The sequence below is a fragment of the Ochlerotatus camptorhynchus genome, unplaced genomic scaffold (genome assembly GCF_037179485.1).
Source record: "Ochlerotatus camptorhynchus isolate MF236.1 unplaced genomic scaffold, CSIRO-AGI_Acam_v1.1 ptg000330l, whole genome shotgun sequence".
NCBI lineage: Eukaryota > Metazoa > Arthropoda > Insecta > Diptera > Culicidae > Ochlerotatus > Ochlerotatus camptorhynchus.
This window is the reverse complement of record NW_027040818.1, coordinates 4,437,359-4,452,299: the sequence shown is the minus strand read 5'-3', so window position 1 is coordinate 4,452,299 and position 14,941 is coordinate 4,437,359. Positions and strand designations below refer to the sequence as shown.

Sequence of the window (14,941 nt, the reverse complement as noted above, 5' to 3'; positions counted from 1 at the left end):
CAAATCCTTAACTGAAGAAACGAAGAGCAAACTACTGAGTCCTATCCTATAGTCATGTCGTAAGGGCTCGCGTGAACGGCTAAAAGATATTGCGTAGCATTTTGTGACATTAACCTGCATACCGTTCAATGTACACCAGCGCAAAAGGGAATCAATATCCTTCTGGAGTGCGCAACAGTCAAGTCTTGACTTAATTGTACGAAAGATCTTTAAGTCATCGGCGAACATAAGTTTCGAAGAACACAGTCGACTACACAGATCGTTCACGAACAGGATGAAAATTAAAGGCCCCAAATGGCTACCTTGGCGAACACCAGAGGGTACATATCTCGAAACTAGGCGAATGGAGATCAAAATTATCATGGATTGCCTGCAAAAAGCGCTTTCCCTAACACAGATTTCAAAATCGAATCCCATCCGGTCTCACCGAACGGTGCTCATTCAATCACCGTGTGTGGTGTTGTCCGGTCGGTCGGTCGTCATCAGCAGCAGCAGTGGCGTTGTACATTTTTCTCCAGTACACAACAAAAGGCTTCTCGCAAACAGCGAGCTATAAAGGGTGCCCACAAGAGCCCTCGATTTACCGAAGAAGAGGAAAAAGGCGCACCGCTACTGATCGAATTCAGTTGCTCGTCGTGAACCACTGTGGGCCATCTATGCTAAGTGCGTCACCCTCGTTCCAAACAACGTACAGCTCGCCAACCTCATCCGTGTTGAACACCCTAATAGCTCAGCATTACTCAACAATCCCGACAGCACCACCATAAATTATTGTTGCTTAAGAGTTAATTTTAATTGAACGATAGCTCGCGTAATTTTTTCATCAGGAAACGAGGCGTTTCCGTGATGGGAAAAAATTTATTTCCCTAATACAGTCGCCGAATATTGATACCGAGGACGTAATGCTACGTCAAAGCTACGGTCGTGTCTTGGATACAACCTCCTACATTGTTTCGCATCATTATAGAGGTACAAAGGAACCATGCTTAGAAAATCCGTTCAATATCAGAACTGAGACGTATCGCCTGGACTCAAAAAGTGCTGGAAGAAAAGCGTGCGTGCCAGTTGTGGTTAATTTTCGTGGCAAATGTGGCTGGTAATTAAAGGTAAAGGGAGGGAGATTTGAATTAAAGTGTGCTAAGTTGAAGGTGTGTAATATATTGATATAAAAAAAAACCATAAACCAATCGTTATGCCCATTTTAAAAAGTGACAGTTATTCCGAATCACCCTGTACATATTACTTGCAGTACTTCACATTTTTGGAACGATTTCTTGGAAGTCTTACCACAATGGGATGTTCGAAATTTCCAAAATGTTATGGGCTTGACCAAATCTATTGAATTTAATGTTCAAATTGAAATTTCAAAGCTGGCTACGAACCATTTAAAAGTAGGAACCAACTTTCTGAATTGGCCTTGGCCTTACCAGTAAATTAGAAACGTGTTCTTCTTCTTTTTCTTCGCATTTCAAGCTTATTGCATATCGCATATTAGCTTATTGCGTGCTCTCAACTTAGTGTTCTAGGTGCACTTCCACAGTTATTAATTGAGAGCTTTCGATGCCTGTACCATTTTTGCATTTGTATAATTGTGTGGCAAGTCCAATCATACTTCTATGCCCAGGGAAGTCGAGAAATTTTCCAACCCGAAAAATTCCTAGACCGGACCGGGAATTGAACCCAGCCACCTCCAGCATGGTCTTGCTTTATAGCTGCGTCTTTACCGACTGAGCTAAGGGAGGCCTCAAATTAATAGAAACGTAGAAACGTATTTTTAGCAAATCGGGCAAATTGAAAACCAGACCTCAGCATCACAAATTTGGCCTACTTTTGAACCACTGTGCAACTCACTTGCATACGTAATGGGAATCGACGACGACGACGCACGCACGATGCTGACAGTGGGTTGGCGCGTGGTGGGTGGGAGAAAGTAAAAGTGCTGCTGCAATTTGTATGCAACTTTATATCTCTCTCTCTGATGGCATTGTTGGGTGCGTTTTGTGATTGCAATTGCAAGCGGCCTTTTTCTTCGTCGTTCGAGCAATCTTCTTTACACAGAACACATGGGCACACGATGCACTTGCACTGCACGCACTTGACTGTCTGGCACAAAGTTGTCGTCCTCGTCCTCGTCTTCCAAATGCAACTGCAGGCAGAAAAGTACGTTGTCCAAAAACTAGAACGGACAGGCCTTGCGGAGGTATTTTGGATATGGCCGATGAATTAAAAATAAAGTTTCGTTTCACGCTCACTTCTATATGTAGCACAACAAACTACAACCGAAGAGTGATCCACGAGAATTCCGTGGATGCGTGCGATGAGCCGGTCTTTTTGTGGATCTTCATCGGTACGTACCAGGAGCGGGAGACAAAAAGAGAGAGATGCTGCACCACGATGATTTAAAAAACCCAGACACGCCGCTATTTTTTTGTCTGATGAAACTTTATAACTTTTTCGATTCGCCTTCTAGTTGATGGTGTATTTAGTTTGGTAGGTGAAAATGAACCGTTCAACGGAGGCGATGAACAGCGACTGACTGATGAACATGACATGGCCGTTTGTTAGGTGGTTCGGATAAAAATTACGGCTTGGCGTGGGAGAGAACTGAGAGCGTTTTCCAGAATCGGCGAACGGATTTCGATTTGGGCTGCTGCTGCTGCTGCTAGCCGGTTCTGATGGATGAGTACGGACGAACACAGTTGGTTGTGGGAGAGTCGATACTGCCAAAATTGCATGACATTTTCGCATAGTTTTCGATTTCCGTGAACTAGCGCGGGGGTTGTTAAGCGAAATACAAGTTTGACGAAGTACGATGGCGGATTAAGAACTTTGATAAACCGAGCAAGCATTTTGAGATTATTGTAAATCAGGGTTACTTTGACCACTGGTCACTGGTCAACAATCAGACTCAACAATCCACGGTACCCGATCCATGGCAAAACTGCGCGCCTCTTCTTCGGGTTCCAGTTGGGTCACTTTAGAGAACCATTTTCACTGGGTCTTCGTCCGGCATTCTTACAGTGTGGACGATTATCGGTTCTCCAAGCAGCTGCTGCAATTCGTGGTTCATTCGCCTCCTTCACGTTTCGTTTTCCAGCTGCACTCCGCCGTAGATAGGCCCCAACACCTTCCGTTCGAAAACACCGTTGGTTCTTCACGAGCATACTCCAGGTCTCGTGGTCGTAGAGGACCACCGGTCTTATCAACGTCTTGTAGATAATCAACTTCGTGGTTCAGCGAATTTTATTCGACCGGAGCGTCCTCCGGAGTCCAAAGTAGGTACGGTTCCTTGCCATAATGAATGCGCCTTTGAATGTCTATGCTGGTATCAAAGCCGTATTTAAGAAGACAAAAAAAAAATGGACCGTTAGTTTAAGGTTAGTGATGGCTTCGGGAAAGTTTTTATATATTTTTTGGACAATCTTTTTATGTATGTTCAATTAGGGTGGTACCTATGGTTATTGAGTTCAAAATATAAACTTTTTAGTTATTTGAGATAGACCGTTGCAATGTTCTTCAAAGTTGTAGAACAATTTATTTGAAACAACTTTGCTGAAGATACATTTTTTTATTATCTTCAATGTTTATACTAGTTTTTAAAAGGTAATTTACTTTTAAAGTAGGGTGACCCCTAATAAATCAGTTTTTACATTAACTTTATATCAGCTTATTTCTCGCAAAAGGAGCAAGTAAATTTGTATGCTATTATTAGTTGCAGCTCCGTCCATTGCTTTCACTTAACCAAGCATGCATCGTCGACTTCTTCGCCAAAAGTCCTGCACCAAGATCTTTCCATGTACGGTGAAGAATCAGAGCAGTCCCAACGGATCGAAGAACCCCATGACCAGGCTTCCAAAAAGTACAGCCTCCTCGCGACAGTTGGTTTATACCTGAATTGACTGTTGCTTTGTGTGCTTTACTACCGCTTGCTACCGTACGTTCAGATCTGAATTCGAAGTGTATTGGTAACAGCGCACGCACGAACGAATGAAAGCTGTATTAGAACAGTCGCATCTATACCCGCTTTGCTAAAATCATCGTGCTTGGAACGTAGTGAACCGAATGGGCTGTATTTATGCATTTCTTTATGACCAGGTTCTCAATGTTTCTGTCGTCATAACAGCCTTCACAAACCGACGACATCCCTCAGCTTACCCAAGTGGCTGTCACGAAAAGGCTGTCACGAGACATTATATACAATTGATATACGGCAGTGGAGTATGGAATAAACCCAGAAGAATGATCCCGAACAGATATGTCGGCCCGATGTCGGATCAATGTAAGGTCATTGTATGGTCGACTTCGGCCAAATGTCGGGTCGATGTCGGGTCAATTCTGTGTTTATGTCAGGTCAATGTCGGGCCAACATCGGGTTGGGGTTTGGTAGAAGTCAGGTTGGTGTCGGGTAGGCTTATATTTTTCGCCGGAGACCGTGCGTTAAAAAAAAAATATCGGATGAAAATTTTGCAATGGGTAGCACGAACGTGATAGCAACCGAACGAGCTCCGGCGCCACACTGGTAGTGTAGTAGCAGTTTTACGACATACAAACAAAATTTCAAAGACAGCAGCAACAAATCGGCAGTTTGACGGACTGCTTGTTGTATGTACGAGGAAAGTTACGAATGACCATCCGAGGCTGTCATAGCCGAACGAACAAAATACATGACTAAGAACAAGCTGTCGTGAACAGCACAAGACGGCAACGTTGCATGTCGTATAAAAGCCTCACTGTGGGCTGTCGCTTATAGCTCAATCTCAAGGCTGTCGTAGGAAAAAGAAAGCGACAGCCGTTGGAATACTGTCATGAGGCGGTACTTTTGGTATGCCTGCCCATGACACAACTCAGTACAACGCGCTTCGTTGGTGTCTTATGACCCTGCAGGTACTTTTGCAGATCTTCGCGATGGTCAGTCGAGAAGGAGAAAACGTCTTGACCTGGATTCCTAATGATGCCGAGCACACGTTCATTTCCAGTCTCTTTGTCTTGGTTGAAATGGATCCTCTGGACGGGTTTCGGTTCCCCAATGCTGATGAGGACTTTTTTCCGAATTAAACACGTTCGAATGTATAAATCTCACCTGCTTTGTAAGCTGTATCGCTTCTTCGATGGTATCAACGCTGTCGACGATTGCTGCGGCGGATTCCGCAAACTGTGCTGCACATTCCATCGTGTACTTGTTCTTTACGAGCTGGGCGGAACATAGAGACGAATCGCTACACTCGTCTGTCGGCTGAACGAATCTGCATCTGGTGGTACATTTCGCGGATGTCCCCACCGAAAACGATCGGTCGTTCGCGAAATTGGCAAAATACGGTGAGTATACATATCAGCAAATCGGGTCCTATGAGAAGTAAGGAATTGAGGGACATTGCTTTCACACTTGCTGCTGCATCCCCATCGGCTTCTTCTAATTCGTCAGTGTTGCCAGATGCGTGTAGTCCTTCTGCTGATACTCCTCGATCTGCTTGCAAACGTTTTCGAACAGCGGTGGTGACTTCAGCAGTCGTTGCTCCAAACAATTCATCCTGCACTTTGCTATCAGATAACTATCTGGAAGTTCTACCTCTCCTTTCTTCCACAGTAGGCCGGTCTCGAATCGGTCGGCCACTCTTCTGGTGGTCTGCTCTTCTATCGTCTTCCGATTCTGAAAGCTTCACCACCAGTGCTGTGTGCTGTCAACAATGTCAAATTGGTCTAGCACTGCATTTCACATCCGACACTGATATTGGAAGTAAGTATAATATCAGGCGTACGGTTTTGATATTATTATCCATATGAATATTACTAGGAAAAAGTTGCAAATCTTGCAAATCAAAACTTTTATTTCAATAAATTTGTATTAGTATAACTGAGGAATTTTCTAAAGATCGGTACTCGATTAGCTGGCACATATAAGAAACATTTGCGGCAGAACTTTGAATATCAGTGGTCCCTTCACGATGTCAATGTCATTTGCGCACTGACATTGAGGCGAATGATATACATGTTCTAACTGCGTGAAGTGATACATACTGACATCAAGTGGCTAGTGTAATCATATTCTATGTATTGATATTGATATTTTGCAGCACTGTTCACCACTACGAAGTCCTCTTAAGCGTACTGACTTTTCAGCAGATCATGCAGGTCCTGATTGCTTACTTCATCGTGATGTCCCCGCGTTTGATGGTTGCACCTCATTTGGACCGAACAGCTATTCAAGTGCAATCAAGTGGATATTGTTCAGACCGATCAATAAACCCAGGCGCTAGTTTTCATACGAAGCAATCTGTAGCGCTTGAAGATTCTTCATTCACTGACTGAACACCGACGCACTTACGGATTTCTTCGGTAGTTTTGTTGTTTCTCCTTCCCATCTCGTCCGGATATGAACAAGTCCATTCGTCGGGATCCCTTCTCCGCGCGGTGGTCATCTGTTCCTTCGTTCCTTGGACACCTATCTGATCCGCCAAGGAACATTCCATCAGAGTCACTGATGCGTCCTCGTCCAGAAACGCTAACGTATTAGCCGAACGCTTACCGAAATACAAGGTCACTGGTATCATACGGAACATGATGGTACTAGCCACAATCAATACGAAACTAACGATTTTAAATTGGCTCACTACTTGACTAGCCTATTGGTCCCAAGCAAACGATTAACGTGTCCCATTCTAGTATAAATTCAAGTACTACACTATGTTTGTTTTGATTCGCTATGAAAGTTTGACAGTGGATTTTCTTATGTTTCGAGGGGTGAATCGATTAGCTTGGGACCGAAGATAGTACCAAAACAGAGCCAAAAAGTTGAGCTCGTTTCTTCGGGACCTTCTGGTCTTAGAGTTACCTCTATGGTACTAGTGGTTCGAAAGTGTGCGTTGATTACCACGGATCCAGCAGCGGAATGCAGTAGGGGATTATGACGCTCCCGACATTCGTCGATGTTGTACCACAGAGTTTCCACTTTTCTATCAACTTCAAACGGTCCCGAAATGTCCAGGCCTTGAAATCCTGACAGACGCCTCTCCACTACGCTGTGATTGTATAAATGAGCTCCATATTCCTTCGCTTTGCTCTTTCCGGCGTGCTCGTTGCAAACTGGCTTCGATTCCGGTCTGAACTCCATCTTCACGTTGGCCGCGCAAGCTTCTGCAACAATCTTCGACACAAAATCGGTGAAAGTATGCAGATTTACCTTCCTGTTCGATTTTTGTATCGAACCTACTCACGCTTATCATGGCGGGCCGGAAGCTTGTGGACGAGATCCTGCTTAAGAAGAGGATTAACCTGGTGTTGCTCTAGATTCGCTACCTCTAGATGCATAACTGCTCTACAGCATTACCGAATGGGTACTTTTATCCAAAAAACATGCAGTTTGTTGAAGACTCAATCAATAATAATTTTATTTTTGATACGACATCTGAAAGGCCATACATAATGCAACAATTAAGATTTAAATTGTGAGAAAAGCATAAGCTTTAAAACTACCTAAAATAGTAAAATAATTAAAATTACGTGACATACGATATCTTCAGCAAAGTTACCATGAAACACTCTACTGTAAATTTAGAAGATTTCCAAGGGGTAATCAACTCTGCACACTGTGCCGAAACACAGCATGGCACACTGTTCGGCACGTTAAGGAACACGTTGACAAGTATGTCACGAACAATATTACATAAAACGGCAACACTATTCAAGTTCAATATAGGCTATCATATAGGCTATAAAATCCGGATTCGTTCAAAAGATTCGGATTAGTATGGAGAGTGAATAATCTACAGCTAATGTTTTATATGAATCGGATCATCGGCCTTTCGCTCTGTTATCAGTTCTAACAAACTCTACTTTTAGGTGCATTTTTGGAAGCTAGAATATGAAATTTATGCCTGCAGCTCCTGAAAAATCTAACGAGGAGAATTGATAGGTAAAATTGCTGAGGATATGTGACGTATGGCTAACCTCTACATCGAGCAGCAACTGAAGATGGGGATCCTCTCCATGCACTGTATGGAACTTTGAGTGATAAGCAGCCCAGAACTCGAGTTCCTGTAAGGGGAAGTGATGTGTCTGCTTGATTTATACTGTACTATATAATATATAGTACACATTGATAGTATAAATAGGTGTCCTCCCTGTCTTGACCTTTTTTTCTTCCATGACTTGGTTTAGGTTCGCCTTTGCTAGCCTGGTTTAGTTCTGCTCTGGAGACCGTACTAATAGCCCAAAAATCTTGAAATAAGTGGCATCGTCATTCGCGTTTTGTTCCGGAGCTAAATGATAGTTTTTCTATTTCAGCCTTTCCTGAGATAAACCAAAAATTAGAATCTATGCTTGTGACTGTGCTTACGTGGTGGTACTTGAACTCGTAATCCTTGCTGTATTTTCTGCTGTGATCGAATTTGTCGTTCCTTCATGAAACACTTGTTTGGCATCGTTGAACCACGCGTGTTATTTGCTGCTCATTTTACTTTCAACAGGACAGGCACTCGTATTTCATATGGGTCCTTATTACCGATGTCAGTTCACGGTGAAATGACAACTTATCACTCACGGTGAAGTGATTCCCATTTGATTTACACGGCAATGACTTCACCAAAGAAGAATACTAAGATGAAACAGTAGGAGGAAAAACTATCGATTTCAGTGTCCTCTTTCACGGTCCATTTCATCCAATGAATACCCTCCGTATGCAAGGTAATTTTGTGGTTTTGCTGCCCCCTCGGTAGAGATGAAATTTCGCGCTCTTTTTTATCAAAACAATCACACCAAAATCAGAGATGTCCCATTCTTTAATTACTCGATTAACAACTAATCGATTATTTTTTGTTCGCTGTGCTGTCATTTTACCACCAATTAGAGTGCAGCACATGATTGAAACGATTGGTGAAGATTCTCTGGAGAACTTAATGCTTATATCGGCATGATATAATCGATAACAAATATTTTACATTTCGGTTCGTTAATCGATTAATCGATTATTCGAATGAAAATTGGCCAGCACTAGATGAATGTGAAATGTCATTTCAAATATAAGGGCCGTACGCAAATAAGGATACAATTTGAAAGGGACCGGGGCTAATCACACATTACGTCCCCACGGTAACTGAAATAATCACGAGTGCTGACCGGTTGACTTCACCGTGAGTGACAAGTGATCACTTCACTTCGTTTTCACCGTGAAGTGACACTCATAATAAGGGCCATGTCTTGGGCCAAAACAAACAGATCGTTTAATATTGGAATTCTGGAGTGATTTGAGATTTGGGCGTAATTGCTTCTGTAAACAAACACGTCAATCGCGAATAAAAGCTCAATCTCGTAAAAAAAAACTATACCAAATGATAAAGAAATCAGTCCTTTACGTGATAGTGTTATTAGTTTTCGAGATTGCACTTTTATTCACGATAAATCGGCGATTGACTTGTTTGTCTCAAATCACTCCGGAATTAATGTTCACAACTGTTTTCTTCATTTTTCAATTAATCGTCCATGAGAGCTTGAAATTGTAAACAAACGATCTCAAAAGTCACAATTGCAGGGTTGCCAAACTCATGGGGTACTGAGATTGCCACCTTGATTGCCACACTTCGACACGATCGGCACAACGCTTGGCACATCTTTTGGCACAAGCAAAAAAAATGTAATATCGATCAATGTAATTCAAGCTGATGTATGAAATAATGATGTTAAAGGAAAAAACAGATACTTTCTTCCTTTTATTTAACGTCGGTCTCTGTTCCGCAATCTAGTGCCAATCACCGACGGACATCGATTGCCATTCATTGACGGCAATCGAATGTGCAGGAAGGCAGCTTCCACACCTGCGTAGGATATCGCACCCATTCACAACACATATGGGCCGGGACCAACGGCTTTACTTCCCTTCCGAAGGAAGACGTGACCAGAGATTTTTATGCCTCAGAAAAATCCCACCGACCTCGGCTGGGATTGAACCCAGACCCATCGGGGTGTTAGAAAGCAGTCACATCCGGGATACAGTTCGTTTATGGTATTTGTTTATTAGGATTACATCAATGGATGTAATTTTGTTCGCAAAATCGATGTACATCGTACAACGTTATATTACACAACCGATGGATTGACCTGGTTGCAGCAGTTTGAATGTAATATTCAACAACTTTTTTTCTGTGCAGAGATTAAGTATTCGGCACAGATGGGTTTGCAAGTTCTGTGAACTTTTCCAGAATTTCCTTAAATTTCACGAAAAGTCCTATAAGCTTCTCTGAGGTTTCTTTGAACGTCTTTGCAGAGCCTTGTTGAGGTTCCTGTTCCTCCAACCTTCTCTGAGGTGTTCCCTGATTATTTATGACATTCCCTTAACTACAATGAAGTTCCTTGAGCTTTTTTGGCTTGTGTTATACCAACAATCAATACGAAACTAACGATTTTAAATTGGCTCACTACTTGACTAGCCTATTAGTCCCAAGCAAATCGATTAACGTACCCCATTCTAGTCGAAATTCTAGTACTACACAATGTGTGTTTTGATTCGCTATGAAAGTTTGACAGATAAAATGAGGGGTTTTTGGTTTTTCTTATGTTTCGAGGGGTGAATCGATTAGCTTGGGACCGAAGAGAGTACCAGAGCTGAGCCAAAAATTTGACCACATTATTTCGGGACCTTCTGGTCTTAGAGTTACCTCTATGGTTATACTGAGAAACATCATTGTTGTTTTAAAATCTCAGAATGGCTCTAAAATTTACCAGATTTCTCTGGAATTAAACTCCTCTAAAATTCATCAAAACATCTTTGACGTGTTCCCTGAGTCTAATTCTGTAAAGTGACAAAAAACTGAAAATCCAATCCAGTCCAAGGGCCTTGAAAGCATTCCAAGCAAGGGCCAGAATCTTACTTTAATTTTCCGAAGAGAGGACGAAGCTCTTCCCGATGATATTCCCAGTCTTCCGGTTCACTGGACACCATGTGTGTCAATCGGTTAAGGTCGATCGTGTTAAGGTTTTAAAATAAACCCCTTATTATGCCACCTTATTCAAATTGATTGTGTAACCTTCCAAGAGGCGCGTCTGAATCACACAGTGGAATTCTTAGTGCCTATTAATACAACCTTTCTCGATGAAGGGGAAAAGGGAATAAAATGCCCAGAGCGGACAAAATGCGACACCTTAATATTTCAGCTACTAAGGGTCAATTGTTTTTATCTGGGTTAAAAAATTGAATTCTCTGAGTTTCCCTGTTTTTCCAGATAGTCGACACTCTGGGTAGTGATTCCGAAGTGTTATGAAGCGATTCAGTCGTTTTCAAAGTGATTCCAAGCTTTCCTGAAGTGATTCAGTATTGTCCTAAGTGACTCATATTCTAACTTTTCTTGGATAAAGGGCGGGCTCTTCCCCACACTCATGGGGCATCTTTCAGGACAAGGGCTTGTTCCATGGCGAATCATATGATCTTGTTTGCTGAAAGGAGATTCTTCTTCTGTTCCCGGTGAGTTTCGCGTGGGCGTTTCTGCTTACGGGTCCACCCCTCCGGTTTTGGCCCTTCATACAAGGCCAAGCTGAATATGATTTGTCAGTGGAAAAACATTCGAAGTCGCAACCTTGAAACTAGAGAGGGTCTAGTATAAGAGAGGAGCGGATTCAGAACAAACTACCTTGGCAACCTATGCCTGGGAGGTTTCTAGCAACACTGCCAATACAATCAAGATAGGCACTGCTCGATTGGCTCTGGCTTTGACAGTTTGTTTGGCTCAAAACCAACCAGTCCACTCCTCTCTTATACTAGACCCTCTGTACTTGAAACGATACCGAATAATTAAGCTCTATTTGATTCTACTCGAGCAGTTTGGCACCTCTTCCGGTTGGCAGATCAGCATCCTTTGAACGTCCTTTATCGTATGTTGGTGTGGACTATTTTGGCCCGGTGCTTGTGAAGATTGGGCGCGCTCACGCAAAGCGCTGGGTGTCATTGTTAACATGTCTGACGACTTGCGCAGTTCACCTCGAAGTTGCGCATAGCCTGACTACGGAAAGCTGCATAACGTACTTTACCGATTCGTTGGGCGGTGTGGAGCCCCTTTGGAAGTATACAGCGACAACGGCACCAATGTTGTCGTACAGTCTGGCAACGATGGTTAGCATCGTAGTACCAACATTGCAGGATTAATTTGGCACTCCGTTGGGCACGTTAGGACACATGTTGACAAATAGGACAAAAAAATATTATATAAAACGGCATCACTGCCAAGTGTTGACGTTTTGCTAATCGTTGCAAAGGTCGACTTCTTTGTTTACTCCATTGGGCTTCGAAGATCGTTCCTTGCCACTTTTCGAAAAATTCCAAGGAAACATTCTGTAAGTATTGTCTGCATCATGAATTTCTTCAAAATCAACAAAAGTATGTTTATCTCATCCGATTCGTAGCGAAAATCCCAGCGGCTCGTGGTTTCGTCCAGAATAGCTTTCATTCGGGCCTCACGCCAACAGAGTTCTTCCACACCATGGTCAGTCGAGAGGGTCGATACGGCAGTCAAGACGACCGAGATGCGTTACCTCTAGCGACGGTTGGTCAAATGCTTGTAAGATCGTCCAATTCGACCGTACGGTACGGAATGCGATCGGGGAACAGTATGGATAAAAATCCTCTGAACGACGACAAAATTGTGCTGGATGTGGAGGGTTTTTTGCTTCTTTTACAAGTTTGATATGCAGAATGAACAATATAGAAAAGTATGACAGATATGGAGTTGGAGGATATTTGAGGGTTTCCACTATAGAACTACAGTCAGGAATCCTTGTTGCCGGGGTAACGGGGATGTGAATAAGGAACAGCGAATAAGGATACCCACAGCGTATGGGATTTTCACTAATAGGGGCTGGGGATTATCTAATTTGTTTCAATATATAGAGCTATACTGTCTTGGACAAAGTTGATGTGCTGGGATAGACCAACAAGCCTGTGTCATTGGATTCAGATTCAATTGGGAACTACGCCGCTAGAGGCGCTTCACTTTTATGTTACTTATGACGGGCGCTATAATATATGGATCATAGGTTCAACATAGAAGATTTCGTGATCCTGGCCATTTAGAAAGTTACAGACTTGAGCAAAGTTGTTCAAGTGACCAAGTCCTTTCGGATGGTAGCCATATAAGTTCAGAACTCTCTCACTACGCAGCTCTAGTTTACACATGAGCTTCGTATATAAGCTGTACCTCAAAATACTGGTCTTATAGAAGGTTACTGTCTTGAGCATAGTTGTTCAGGTGATCATGTCCTTTTGTATGGTGTTCATATTAGTTCAGAACTTTATCACTACGTAGCACGTGAACTTCCTATATAAACTGTATCTCGAGAACCTGGCCATATAGAACGTTGCTGTCTTCAGCAAAGTTGTGCAGGTGACCAAGTCCTTTCGGATGGTGGTTATATTATTTAAGAACTCTCTCACTACGCGGCGCTAGTGTGCACATGAACTTCCTTAATATGTTATGTGTAGAAGCTTGTCCATATCAGATGTAGCTGTGCAATGTGGGGACAGGAACCGAAAAAAGGATGATGTGTAGAGGTCAGAAATCGATTTCGGACGCCATTTTAAAATCCAAGGTGGCGACCATCGGTTCAAGAAAAACTGTCAAATACCCTATGTGTAGAGGCTGGATATCGATTCTAGACGCCATTTTAAAATTGAAGGTGGCGGCCTTTGATTTACCGTAAACTATTAATGGGGACGACGTGTATAGGCCCAAAATCGATGTCTGTCACCATTTTGGGATCCACACAACGCATAGCACAGCTTTAGGCTCTGCTTAATCTCTTGGCACAGATAAGAGTGTGCAGAGTTAAATACCCATTGGCTTCATTAGATTCTACCAGGGCAGTGTTGCCATCTAGCGGCAGAATTTATAGCCATTCATGGTCATCATGAATGGTCCCTTGACTCGTACTCAAAATTTGTAGAACATTTGAAGTTGCATTGAAATCATGCCGAGATATTGAGCAATTCAAGAGTGAAAGTTAAAAATGTCGTTATTTCCAATTTTGGTCGCAAAAAGAATGATCCTGCATTATTTGAGACGGAAAACGGGTTATTTTCCAGTCAAGGAGCGGTTTGAAAAATTCAAATACTTTCCTACAAAGCAATTAAAAATTTAATACTGTCAACACTTCCTAACTTTCTAGTTAGAAAGATCATCGAGTTAGGCAGGATATCGAGCAGTTACGAAGGTGATCGGTTCCAGGCCAAATAGGATCAAACAAATATAAAATTAAGACTCGACCTCCTCCGATTTGCATAATAATTATGTGTTATGGACAATCATTCAAATTTTTACAAAAATTCGATCATTTTGGATCCTGTAATTCTTTTCAACATGGCGTCTTTATTTTTTTATATTAAATTGTAGCACTAAAACATCACTTCTGATCGCAATGACGTCTGAGACAGAATTTAGAAAAGTAAAATAATTCTGGGAAAAACATAGACAGTATTTTTTAGTAATTTCGAGTAAAAATGTTTTAAAGACTGAAATACCTCAATAAGTGTATCAACGTTTCAACATTTAGAATATATTTAGTATATAAAGCTCATGAAAATTGCAAACTTTAAAAGTATAAACAATTTATTTTAAATGTTTCACTTCAAATATTATCAATTTCTTTTAGAAAGTATGTATATTTAATGTAAGATGGGGCAAAATTTATTTAAACGTTTTTCCCATTTGATTGAAGAACATAATTTTATAAGTTACCACATTTTTTTTTTTTTTCAATTTGTATGATATTTTTGTATATTTTTCTAAGGTACAGAGTAAAATACGAAACTGTGACGAACTTCGAATTTATGTGTCCATTTTCATTGCAGAAGTTTATAACCGATTTTGTTAGAAGTGAAAACAGATTTTTTTTTTTAAATTGCTTAGATGGGCTTGACGTTTTTATTTATTTCCTGAATTTCGTGAAGTAATTGTATTTTGTTGGA

At 41.7% G+C, this 14,941-nt stretch overlaps 1 protein-coding gene across 4 annotated transcripts in view; it reads right to left on the bottom strand.

Moving 5' to 3' along the window:
- Positions 1-14,941, bottom strand: part of foi (fear-of-intimacy) — a 118,621-nt gene that overhangs the window by 102,436 nt on the left and 1,244 nt on the right. Inside the window, exon 1 of one of the 4 annotated variants that reach the window (XM_065230440.1) lies at positions 2,356-2,417. The exons of the other annotated variants lie outside the window; for them this stretch is intronic. The gene's annotated coding sequence lies outside the window, so the exon portion shown is untranslated. Of the gene's footprint in view, positions 1-2,355; positions 2,418-14,941 lie in introns of those variants that run through there. 4 annotated transcript variants of the gene reach the window in all.